This window comes from Ambystoma mexicanum, unplaced genomic scaffold, assembly GCF_040938575.1.
Source record: "Ambystoma mexicanum isolate Mex_15411 unplaced genomic scaffold, UKY_AmexF1_1 Mex_scaf1, whole genome shotgun sequence".
In the NCBI taxonomy this organism is placed as follows: domain Eukaryota; kingdom Metazoa; phylum Chordata; class Amphibia; order Caudata; family Ambystomatidae; genus Ambystoma; species Ambystoma mexicanum.
The window spans coordinates 890,915-903,327 of NW_027182324.1; the positions used below are offsets into that span (position 1 = coordinate 890,915).

At 41.1% G+C, this 12,413-nt stretch overlaps 7 non-coding genes across 7 annotated transcripts; all 7 read right to left on the bottom strand.

Moving 5' to 3' along the window:
- Positions 1–1,733: 1,733 nt before the first annotated feature.
- On the bottom strand, positions 1,734–1,806 carry TRNAK-UUU (transfer RNA lysine (anticodon UUU)). Its single transcript has one exon. It is a non-coding gene; the product is annotated as a tRNA-Lys (tRNA).
- A 1,610-nt stretch (positions 1,807–3,416) lies between these two features.
- On the bottom strand, positions 3,417–3,489 carry TRNAK-UUU (transfer RNA lysine (anticodon UUU)). The gene has a single exon. It is a non-coding gene; the product is annotated as a tRNA-Lys (tRNA).
- A 771-nt stretch (positions 3,490–4,260) lies between these two features.
- Positions 4,261–4,333, bottom strand: TRNAK-UUU (transfer RNA lysine (anticodon UUU)). Its single transcript has one exon. It is a non-coding gene; the product is annotated as a tRNA-Lys (tRNA).
- A 1,609-nt stretch (positions 4,334–5,942) lies between these two features.
- TRNAK-UUU (transfer RNA lysine (anticodon UUU)) lies at positions 5,943–6,015 on the bottom strand. The gene has a single exon. It is a non-coding gene; the product is annotated as a tRNA-Lys (tRNA).
- A 768-nt stretch (positions 6,016–6,783) lies between these two features.
- TRNAK-UUU (transfer RNA lysine (anticodon UUU)) lies at positions 6,784–6,856 on the bottom strand. The gene has a single exon. It is a non-coding gene; the product is annotated as a tRNA-Lys (tRNA).
- A 768-nt stretch (positions 6,857–7,624) lies between these two features.
- On the bottom strand, positions 7,625–7,697 carry TRNAK-UUU (transfer RNA lysine (anticodon UUU)). Its single transcript has one exon. It is a non-coding gene; the product is annotated as a tRNA-Lys (tRNA).
- A 1,609-nt stretch (positions 7,698–9,306) lies between these two features.
- Positions 9,307–9,379, bottom strand: TRNAK-UUU (transfer RNA lysine (anticodon UUU)). Its single transcript has one exon. It is a non-coding gene; the product is annotated as a tRNA-Lys (tRNA).
- Between the last annotated feature and the right edge of the window lie 3,034 nt (positions 9,380–12,413).

Sequence of the window (12,413 nt, forward strand, 5' to 3'; positions counted from 1 at the left end):
ATGAGCAATTCATATTTCCTGCTTAATTTTTTGTAAAAGAAGCAAAGGTACGCCTGAACAGGGACTTGAACCCTGGACCCTCAGATGAAAATTCTGATGCTCTACCGACTGAGCTATCCAGGCACAGGGATCACTGCCCATTTGAAACTTGATTTTCACTCTACAGCACCTCCATACATGGCTACCTCACTGGTCAATAAAGGAAATGAATTACTAGTGCATTACACACATTTTGACACTGGAGACATAACTTTTTTCAGTCATTCCGTATCCAGATATAGAGATTTGCAGCATCTAGGACTTTAATGTTCACCCACTTACGGATTTGAATGTTTTGCCACATTCATGAGTGCAAACTTGCTCCCCAGTAAAGACGAACATGTGCTCCTCAATGCACACACTGGGCAATGCAGTCCACTCTAAATCGACGATTAATGACATGCTCGTTTTGTGCAATGGAGTTTCAGTCAATTGGAAAACATTTTGAAAAGTTATATTGCTACAGAAGCCTAGCCTTAAAAAAAGTGGATTTCACTTCTAAATGATTACATGAGGAAGGAAAGGAGACCAGATGCAAAAAAGGTGCTGTGGCTTAGTTGGTTAAAGCGCCTGTCTAGTAAACAGGAGATCCTGAGTTTGAATCTCAGCAGCGCCTGTCTGCTTTTTTTTCGACCAATCTGTCTCCCCAATGTTAAAACTTTGTACAAAGATTGCTATTTCATGCTATTTAGAAGCACAGTCAGGCTTGAAATGTTGGCAAAGCCTCCAAGAACTCTGGACTCCACTACCTTAGAGTCATATTGCCCAAGGTTGCGATGCCATCAGAAATAGCACATATTAGAATGAGCAATTCATATTTCCTGCTTAATTTTTTGTAAAAGAAGCAAAGGTACACCTGAACAGTGACTTGAACCCTGGACCCTCAGATTAAAAGTCTGATGCTCTACCGACTGAGCTATCCAGGCACAGGGATCACTGCCCATTTGAAACTTGATTTTCACTCTACAGCACCTCCATACATGGCTACCTCACTGGTCAATAAAGGAAATTAATTACTAGTGCATTACACACATTTTGACACTGGAGACATAACTTTTTTCAGTCATTCCGTATCCAGATATAGAGATTTGCAGCATCTAGGACTTTAATGTTCACCCACTTACGGATTTGAATGTTTTGCCACATTCATGAGTGCAAACTTGCTCCCCAGTAAAGACGAACATGTGCTCCTCAATGCACACACTGGGCAATGCAGTCCACTCTAAATCGACGATTAATGACATGCTCGTTTTGTGCAATGGAGTTTCAGTCAATTGGAAAACATTTTGAAAAGTTATATTGCAACAGAAGCCCAGCCTTAAAAAAGTGGATTTCACTTCTAAATGATTACATGAGGAAGGAAAGGAAACCAGATGCAAAAAAGGTGCTGTGGCTTAGTTGGTTAAAGTGCCTGTCTAGTAAACAGGAGATCCTGAGTTCGAATCTCAGCAGCGCCTGTCTGCTTTTTTTTCGACCAATCTGTCTCCCCAATATTAAAACTTTGTACAAAGATTGCTATTTCATGCTATTTAGAAGCACAGTCAGGCTTGAAATGTTGGCAAAGCATCCAAGAACTCTGGACTCCACTACCTTAGAGTCATATTGCCCAAGGTTGCGATGCCATCAGAAATAGCACATATTAGAATGAGCAATTCATATTTCCTGCTTAATTTTTTGTAAAAGAAGCAAAGGTACGCCTGAACAGGGACTTGAACCCTGGACCCTCAGATTAAAAGTCTGATGCTCTACCGACTGAGCTATCCAGGCACAGGGATCACTGCCCATTTGAAACTTGATTTTCACTCTACAGCACCTCCATACATGGCTACCTCACTGGTCAATAAAGGAAATGAATTACTAGTGCATTACACACATTTTGACACTGGAGACATAACTTTTTTCAGTCATTCCGTATCCAGATATAGAGATTTGCAGCATGTAGGACTTTAATGGTCACCCACTTACGGATTTGAATGTTTTGCCACATTCATGAGTGCAAACTTGCTCCCCAGTAAAGACGAACATGTGCTCCTCAATGCACACACTGGGCAATGCAGTCCACTCTAAATCGACGATTACTGACATGCTCGTTTTGTGCAATGGAGTTTCAGTCAATTGGAAAACATTTTGAAAAGTTATATTGCAACAGAAGCCTAGCCTTAAAAAAAGTGGATTTCACTTCTAAATGATTACATGAGGAAGGAAAGGAGACCAGATGCAAAAAAGGTGCTGTGGCTTAGTTGGTTAAAGCGCCTGTCTAGTAAACAGGAGATCCTGAGTTTGAATCTCAGCAGCGCCTGTCTGCTTTTTTTTCGACCAATCTGTCTCCCCAATGTTAAAACTTTGTACAAAGATTGCTATTTCATGCTATTTAGAAGCACAGTCAGGCTTGAAATGTTGGCAAAGCCTCCAAGAACTCTGGACTCCACTACCTTAGAGTCATATTGCCCAGGGTTGCGATGCCATCAGAAATAGCACATATTAGAATGAGCAATTCATATTTCCTGCTTAATTTTTTGTAAAAGAAGCAAAGGTACGCCTGAACAGTGACTTGAACCCTGGACCCTCAGATTAAAAGTCTGATGCTCTACCGACTGAGCTATCCAGGCACAGGGATCACTGCCCATTTGAAACTTGATTTTCACTCTACAGTACCTCCATACATGGCTACCTCACTGGTCAATAAAGGAAATGAATTACTAGTGCATTACACACATTTTGACACTGGAGACATAACTTTTTTCAGACATTCCGTATCCAGATATAGAGATTTGCAGCATCTAGGACTTTAATGTTCACCCACTTACGGATTTGAATGTTTTGCCACATTCATGAGTGCAAACTTGCTCCCCAGTAAAGACGAACATGTGCTCCTCAATGCACACACTGGGCAATGCAGTCCACTCTAAATCGACGATTAATGACATGCTCGTTTTGTGCAATGGAGTTTCAGTCAATTGGAAAACATTTTGAAAAGTTATATTGCAACAGAAGCCCAGCCTTAAAAAAGTGGATTTCACTTCTAAATGATTACATGAGGAAGGAAAGGAGACCAGATGCAAAAAAGGTGCTGCGGCTTAGTTGGTTAAAGCGCCTGTCTAGTAAACAGGAGATCCTGAGTTTGAATCTCAGCAGCGCCTGTCTGCTTTTTTTTCGACCAATCTGTCTCCCCAATATTAAAACTTTGTACAAAGATTGCTATTTCATGCTATTTAGAAGCACAGTCAGGCTTGAAATGTTGGCAAAGCATCCAAGAACTCTGGACTCCACTACCTTAGAGTCATATTGCCCAAGGTTGCGATGCCATCAGAAATAGCACATATTAGAATGAGCAATTCATATTTCCTGCTTAATTTTTTGTAAAAGAAGCAAAGGTACGCCTGAACAGGGACTTGAACCCTGGACCCTCAGATTAAAAGTCTGACGCTCTACCAACTGAGCTATCCAGGCACAGGGATCACTGCCCATTTGAAACTTGATTTTCACTCTACAGCACCTCCATACATGGCTACCTCACTGGTCAATAAAGGAAATGAATTACTAGTGCATTACACACATTTTGACACTGGAGACATAACTTTTTTCAGTCATTCCGTATCCAGATATAGAGATTTGCAGCATCTAGGACTTTAATGTTCACCCACTTACGGATTTGAATGTTTTGCCACATTCATGAGTGCAAACTTGCTCCCCATTAAAGACGAACATGTGCTCCTCAATGCACACACTGGGCAATGCAGTCCACTCTAAATCGACGATTAATGACATGCTCGTTTTGTGCAATGGAGTTTCAGTCAATTGGAAAACATTTTGAAAAGTTATATTGCAACAGAAGCCCAGCCTTAAAAAAAAGTGGATTTCACTTCTAAATGATTACATGAGGAAGGAAAGGAGACCAGATGCAAAAAAGGTGCTGTGGCTTAGTTGGTTAAAACGCCTGTCTAGTAAAAAGGAGATCCTGAGTTCGAATCTCAGCAGCGCCTCTCTGCTTTTTTTTTCGACCAATCTGTCTCCCCAATATTAAAACTTTGTACAAAGATTGCTATTTCATGCTATTTAGAAGCACAGTCAGGCTTGAAATGTTGGCAAAGCACCCAAGAACTCTGGTCTCCACTACCTTAGAGTCATATTGCCCAAGGTTGTGATGCCATCAGAAATAGCAAATATTAGAATGAGCAATTCATATTTCCTGCTTAATTTATTGTAAAAGAAGCAAAGGTACGCCTGAACAGGGACTTGAACCCTGGACCCTCAGATTAAAAGTCTGATGCTCTACCGACTGAGCTATCCAGGCACAGGGATCACTGCCATTTGAAACTTGATTTTCACTCTACAGCACCTCCATACATGGCTACCTCACTGGTCAATAAAGGAAATGAATTACTAGTGCATTACACACATTTTGACACTGGAGACATAACTTTTTTCAGTCATTCCGTATCCAGATATAGAGATTTGCAGCATGTAGGACTTTAATGGTCATCCAGCCCACGCATTTGAATGTTTTGCCGCATTCATGAGTGCAAACTTGCTCACCAGTAAAGACGTACATGTGCTCCTCAATGCACACACTGGGCAATGCAGTCCACTCTAAATCGTCGATTACTGACATGCTCGTTTTGTGCAATGGAGTTTCAGTCAATTGGAAAACATTTTGAAAAGTTATATTGCAACAGAAGCCCAGCCTTAAAAAAGTGGATTTCACTTCTAAATGATTACATGAGGAAGGAAAGGAGACCAGATGCAAAAAAGGTGCTGTGGCTTAGTTGGTTAAAGCGCCTGTCTAGTAAACAGGAGATCCTGAGTTCGAATCTCACCAGCGCCTGTCTGCTTTTTTTTCGACCAATCTGTCTCCCCAATATTAAAACTTTGTACAAAGATTGCTATTTCATGCTATTTAGAAGCACAGTCAGGCTTGAAATGTTGGCAAAGCATCCAAGAACTCTGGACTCCACTACCTTAGAGTCATATTGCCCAAGGTTGCGATGCCATCAGAAATAGCACATATTAGAATGAGCAATTCATATTTCCTGCTTAATTTTTTGTAAAAGAAGCAAAGGTACGCCTGAACAGTGACTTGAACCCTGGACCCTCAGATTAAAAGTCTGATGCTCTACCGACTGAGCTATCCAGGCACAGGGATCACTGCCCATTTGAAACTTGATTTTCACTCTACAGCACCTCCATACATGGCTACCTCACTGGTCAATAAAGGAAATGAATTACTAGTGCATTACACACATTTTGACACTGGAGACATAACTTTTTTCAGTCATTCCGTATCCAGATATAGAGATTTGCAGCATGTAGGACTTTAATGGTCACCCACTTACGGATTTGAATGTTTTGCCACATTCATGAGTGCAAACTTGCTCCCCAGTAAAGACGAACATGTGCTCCTCAATGCACACACTGGTCAATGCAGTCCACTCTAAATCGACGATTAATGACATGCTCGTTTTGTGCAATGGAGTTTCAGTCAATTGGAAAACATTTTGAAAAGTTATATTGCAACAGAAGCCCAGCCTTAAAAAAGTGGATTTCACTTCTAAATGATTACATGAGGAAGGAAAGGAGACCAGATGCAAAAAAGGTGCTGCGGCTTAGTTGGTTAAAGTGCCTGTCTAGTAAACAGGAGATCCTGAGTTCGAATCTCAGCAGCGCCTGTCTGCTTTTTTTTCGACCAATCTGTCTCCCCAATATTAAAACTTTGTACAAAGATTGCTATTTCATGCTATTTAGAAGCACAGTCAGGCTTGAAATGTTGGCAAAGCATCCAAGAACTCTGGACTCCACTACCTTAGAGTCATATTGCCCAAGGTTGCGATGCCATCAGAAATAGCACATATTAGAATGAGCAATTCATATTTCCTGCTTAATTTTTTGTAAAAGAAGCAAAGGTACGCCTGAACAGGGACTTGAACCCTGGACCCTCAGATTAAAAGTCTGATGCTCTACCGACTGAGCTATCCAGGCACAGGGATTACTGCCCATTTGAAACTTGATTTTCACTCTACAGCACCTCCATACATGGCTACCTCACTGGGCAATAAAGGAAATGAATTACTAGTGCATTACACACATTTTGACACTGGAGACATAACTTTTTTCAGTCATTCCGTATCCAGATATAGAGATTTGCAGCATCTAGGACTTTAATGTTCACCCACTTACGGATTTGAATGTTTTGCCACATTCATGAGTGCAAACTTGCTCCCCAGTAAAGACGAACATGTGCTCCTCAATGCACACACTGGGCAATGCAGTCCACTCTAAATCGACGATTAATGACATGCTCGTTTTGTGCAATGGAGTTTCAGTCAATTGGAAAACATTTTGAAAAGTTATATTGCAACAGAAGCCCAGCCTTAAAAAAGTGTATTTCACTTCTAAATGATTACATGAGGAAGGAAAGGAGACCAGATGCAAAAAAGGTGCTGCGGCTTAGTTGGTTAAAGCGCCTGTCTAGTAAACAGGAGATCCTGAGTTCAAATCTCAGCAGCGCCTGTCTGCTTTTTTTTCGACCAATCTGTCTCCCCAATGTTAAAACTTTGTACAAAGATTGCTATTTCATGCTATTTAGAAGCACAGTCAGGCTTGAAATGTTGGCAAAGCCTCCAAGAACTCTGGACTCCACTACCTTAGAGTCATATTGCCCAAGGTTGCGATGCCATCAGAAATAGCACATATTAGAATGAGCAATTCATATTTCCTGCTTAATTTTTTGTAAAAGAAGCAAAGGTACGCCTGAACAGGGACTTGAACCCTGGACCCTCAGATTAAAAGTCTGATGCTCTACCGACTGAGCTATCCAGGCACAGGGATCACTGCCCATTTGAAACTTGATTTTCACTCTACAGCACCTCCATACATGGCTACCTCACTGGTCAATAAAGGAAATGAATTACTAGTGCATTACACACATTTTGACACTGGAGACATAACTTTTTTCAGTCATTCCGTATCCAGATATAGAGATTTGCAGCATGTAGGACTTTAATGGTCACCCACTTACGGATTTGAATGTTTTGCCACATTCATGAGTGCAAACTTGCTCCCCAGTAAAGACGAACATGTGCTCCTCAATGCACACACTGGGCAATGCAGTCCACTCTAAATCGACGATTAATGACATGCTCGTTTTGTGCAATGGAGTTTCAGTCAATTGGAAAACATTTTGAAAAGTTATATTGCAACAGAAGCCCAGCCTTAAAAAAGTGGATTTCACTTCTAAATGATTACATGAGGAAGGAAAGGAGACCAGATGCAAAAAAGGTGCTGCGGCTTAGTTGGTTAAAGCGCCTGTCTAGTAAACAGGAGATCCTGAGTTCGAATCTCAGCAGCGCCTGTCTGCTTTTTTTTCGACCAATCTGTCTCCCCAATATTAAAACTTTGTACAAAGATTGCTATTTCATGCTATTTAGAAGCACAGTCAGGCTTGAAATGTTGGCAAAGCATCCAAGAACTCTGGACTCCACTACCTTAGAGTCATATTGCCCAAGGTTGCGATGCCATCAGAAATAGCACATATTAGAATGAGCAATTCATATTTCCTGCTTAATTTTTTGTAAAAGAAGCAAAGGTACGCCTGAACAGGGACTTGAACCCTGGACCCTCAGATTAAAAGTCTGATGCTCTACCGACTGAGCTATCCAGGCACAGGGATTACTGCCCATTTGAAACTTGATTTTCACTCTACAGCACCTCCATACATGGCTACCTCACTGGGCAATAAAGGAAATGAATTACTAGTGCATTACACACATTTTGACACTGGAGACATAACTTTTTTCAGTCATTCCGTATCCAGATATAGAGATTTGCAGCATCTAGGACTTTAATGTTCACCCACTTACGGATTTGAATGTTTTGCCACATTCATGAGTGCAAACTTGCTCCCCAGTAAAGACGAACATGTGCTCCTCAATGCACACACTGGGCAATGCAGTCCACTCTAAATCGACGATTAATGACATGCTCGTTTTGTGCAATGGAGTTTCAGTCAATTGGAAAACATTTTGAAAAGTTATATTGCAACAGAAGCCCAGCCTTAAAAAAGTGGATTTCACTTCTAAATGATTACATGAGGAAGGAAAGGAGACCAGATGCAAAAAAGGTGCTGCGGCTTAGTTGGTTAAAGCGCCTGTCTAGTAAACAGGAGATCCTGAGTTCAAATCTCAGCAGCGCCTGTCTGCTTTTTTTTCGACCAATCTGTCTCCCCAATATTAAAACTTTGTACAAAGATTGCTATTTCATGCTATTTAGAAGCACAGTCAGGCTTGAAATGTTGGCAAAGCATCCAAGAACTCTGGACTCCACTACCTTAGAGTCATATTGCCCAAGGTTGCGATGCCATCAGAAATAGCACATATTAGAATGAGCAATTCATATTTCCTGCTTAATTTTTTGTAAAAGAAGCAAAGGTACGCCTGAACAGGGACTTGAACCCTGGACCCTCAGATGAAAAGTCTGATGCTCTACCGACTGAGCTATCCAGGCACAGGGATCACTGCCCATTTGAAACTTGATTTTCACTCTACAGCACCTCCATACATGGCTACCTCACTGGTCAATAAAGGAAATGAATTACTAGTGCATTACACACATTTTGACACTGGAGACATAACTTTTTTCAGTCATTCCGTATCCAGATATAGAGATTTGCAGCATGTAGGACTTTAATGGTCACCCACTTACGGATTTGAATGTTTTGCCACATTCATGAGTGCAAACTTGCTCCCCAGTAAAGACGAACATGTGCTCCTCAATGCACACACTGGGCAATGCAGTCCACTCTAAATCGACGATTAATGACATGCTCGTTTTGTGCAATGGAGTTTCAGTCAATTGGAAAACATTTTGAAAAGTTATATTGCAACAGAAGCCCAGCCTTAAAAAAGTGGATTTCACTTCTAAATGATTACATGAGGAAGGAAAGGAGACCAGATGCAAAAAAGGTGCTGCGGCTTAGTTGGTTAAAGCGCCTGTCTAGTAAACAGGAGATCCTGAGTTCGAATCTCAGCAGCGCCTGTCTGCTTTTTTTTCGACCAATCTGTCTCCCCAATATTAAAACTTTGTACAAAGATTGCTATTTCATGCTATTTAGAAGCACAGTCAGGCTTGAAATGTTGGCAAAGCATCCAAGAACTCTGGACTCCACTACCTTAGAGTCATATTGCCCAAGGTTGCGATGCCATCAGAAATAGCACATATTAGAATGAGCAATTCATATTTCCTGCTTAATTTTTTGTAAAAGAAGCAAACGTACGCCTGAACAGGGACTTGAACCCTGGACCCTCAGATTAAAAGTCTGATGCTCTACCGACTGAGCTATCCAGGCACAGGGATTACTGCCCATTTGAAACTTGATTTTCACTCTACAGCACCTCCATACATGGCTACCTCACTGGGCAATAAAGGAAATGAATTACTAGTGCATTACACACATTTTGACACTGGAGACATAACTTTTTTCAGTCATTCCGTATCCAGATATAGAGATTTGCAGCATCTAGGACTTTAATGTTCACCCACTTACGGATTTGAATGTTTTGCCACATTCATGAGTGCAAACTTGCTCCCCAGTAAAGACGAACATGTGCTCCTCAATGCACACACTGGGCAATGCAGTCCACTCTAAATCGACGATTAATGACATGCTCGTTTTGTGCAATGGAGTTTCAGTCAATTGGAAAACATTTTGAAAAGTTATATTGCAACAGAAGCCCAGCCTTAAAAAAGTGGATTTCACTTCTAAATGATTACATGAGGAAGGAAAGGAGACCAGATGCAAAAAAGGTGCTGCGGCTTAGTTGGTTAAAGCGCCTGTCTAGTAAACAGGAGATCCTGAGTTCAAATCTCAGCAGCGCCTGTCTGCTTTTTTTTCGACCAATCTGTCTCCCCAATATTAAAACTTTGTACAAAGATTGCTATTTCATGCTATTTAGAAGCACAGTCAGGCTTGAAATGTTGGCAAAGCATCCAAGAACTCTGGACTCCACTACCTTAGAGTCATATTGCCCAAGGTTGCGATGCCATCAGAAATAGCACATATTAGAATGAGCAATTCATATTTCCTGCTTAATTTTTTGTAAAAGAAGCAAAGGTACGCCTGAACAGGGACTTGAACCCTGGACCCTCAGATGAAAATTCTGATGCTCTACCGACTGAGCTATCCAGGCACAGGGATCACTGCCCATTTGAAACTTGATTTTCACTCTACAGCACCTCCATACATGGCTACCTCACTGGTCAATAAAGGAAATGAATTACTAGTGCATTACACACATTTTGACACTGGAGACATAACTTTTTTCAGTCATTCCGTATCCAGATATAGAGATTTGCAGCATCTAGGACTTTAATGTTCACCCACTTACGGATTTGAATGTTTTGCCACATTCATGAGTGCAAACTTGCTCCCCAGTAAAGACGAACATGTGCTCCTCAATGCACACACTGGGCAATGCAGTCCACTCTAAATCGACGATTAATGACATGCTCGTTTTGTGCAATGGAGTTTCAGTCAATTGGAAAACATTTTGAAAAGTTATATTGCTACAGAAGCCTAGCCTTAAAAAAAGTGGATTTCACTTCTAAATGATTACATGAGGAAGGAAAGGAGACCAGATGCAAAAAAGGTGCTGTGGCTTAGTTGGTTAAAGCGCCTGTCTAGTAAACAGGAGATCCTGAGTTTGAATCTCAGCAGCGCCTGTCTGCTTTTTTTTCGACCAATCTGTCTCCCCAATGTTAAAACTTTGTACAAAGATTGCTATTTCATGCTATTTAGAAGCACAGTCAGGCTTGAAATGTTGGCAAAGCCTCCAAGAACTCTGGACTCCACTACCTTAGAGTCATATTGCCCAAGGTTGCGATGCCATCAGAAATAGCACATATTAGAATGAGCAATTCATATTTCCTGCTTAATTTTTTGTAAAAGAAGCAAAGGTACACCTGAACAGTGACTTGAACCCTGGACCCTCAGATTAAAAGTCTGATGCTCTACCGACTGAGCTATCCAGGCACAGGGATCACTGCCCATTTGAAACTTGATTTTCACTCTACAGCACCTCCATACATGGCTACCTCACTGGTCAATAAAGGAAATGAATTACTAGTGCATTACACACATTTTGACACTGGAGACATAACTTTTTTCAGTCATTCCGTATCCAGATATAGAGATTTGCAGCATCTAGGACTTTAATGTTCACCCACTTACGGATTTGAATGTTTTGCCACATTCATGAGTGCAAACTTGCTCCCCAGTAAAGACGAACATGTGCTCCTCAATGCACACACTGGGCAATGCAGTCCACTCTAAATCGACGATTAATGACATGCTCGTTTTGTGCAATGGAGTTTCAGTCAATTGGAAAACATTTTGAAAAGTTATATTGCAACAGAAGCCTAGCCTTAAAAAAAGTGGATTTCACTTCTAAATGATTACATGAGGAAGGAAAGGAGACCAGATGCAAAAAAGGTGCTGTGGCTTAGTTGGTTAAAGCGCCTGTCTAGTAAACAGGAGATCCTGAGTTTGAATCTCAGCAGCGCCTGTCTGCTTTTTTTTCGACCAATCTGTCTCCCCAATGTTAAAACTTTGTACAAAGATTGCTATTTCATGCTATTTAGAAGCACAGTCAGGCTTGAAATGTTGGCAAAGCCTCCAAGAACTCTGGACTCCACTACCTTAGAGTCATATTGCCCAGGGTTGCGATGCCATCAGAAATAGCACATATTAGAATGAGCAATTCATATTTCCTGCTTAATTTTTTGTAAAAGAAGCAAAGGTACGCCTGAACAGTGACTTGAACCCTGGACCCTCAGATTAAAAGTCTGATGCTCTACCGACTGAGCTATCCAGGCACAGGGATCACTGCCCATTTGAAACTTGATTTTCACTCTACAGTACCTCCATACATGGCTACCTCACTGGTCAATAAAGGAAATGAATTACTAGTGCATTACACACATTTTGACACTGGAGACATAACTTTTTTCAGACATTCCGTATCCAGATATAGAGATTTGCAGCATCTAGGACTTTAATGTTCACCCACTTACGGATTTGAATGTTTTGCCACATTCATGAGTGCAAACTTGCTCCCCAGTAAAGACGAACATGTGCTCCTCAATGCACACACTGGGCAATGCAGTCCACTCTAAATCGACGATTAATGACATGCTCGTTTTGTGCAATGGAGTTTCAGTCAATTGGAAAACATTTTGAAAAGTTATATTGCAACAGAAGCCCAGCCTTAAAAAAGTGGATTTCACTTCTAAATGATTACATGAGGAAGGAAAGGAGACCAGATGCAAAAAAGGTGCTGCGGCTTAGTTGGTTAAAGCGCCTGTCTAGTAAACAGGAGATCCTG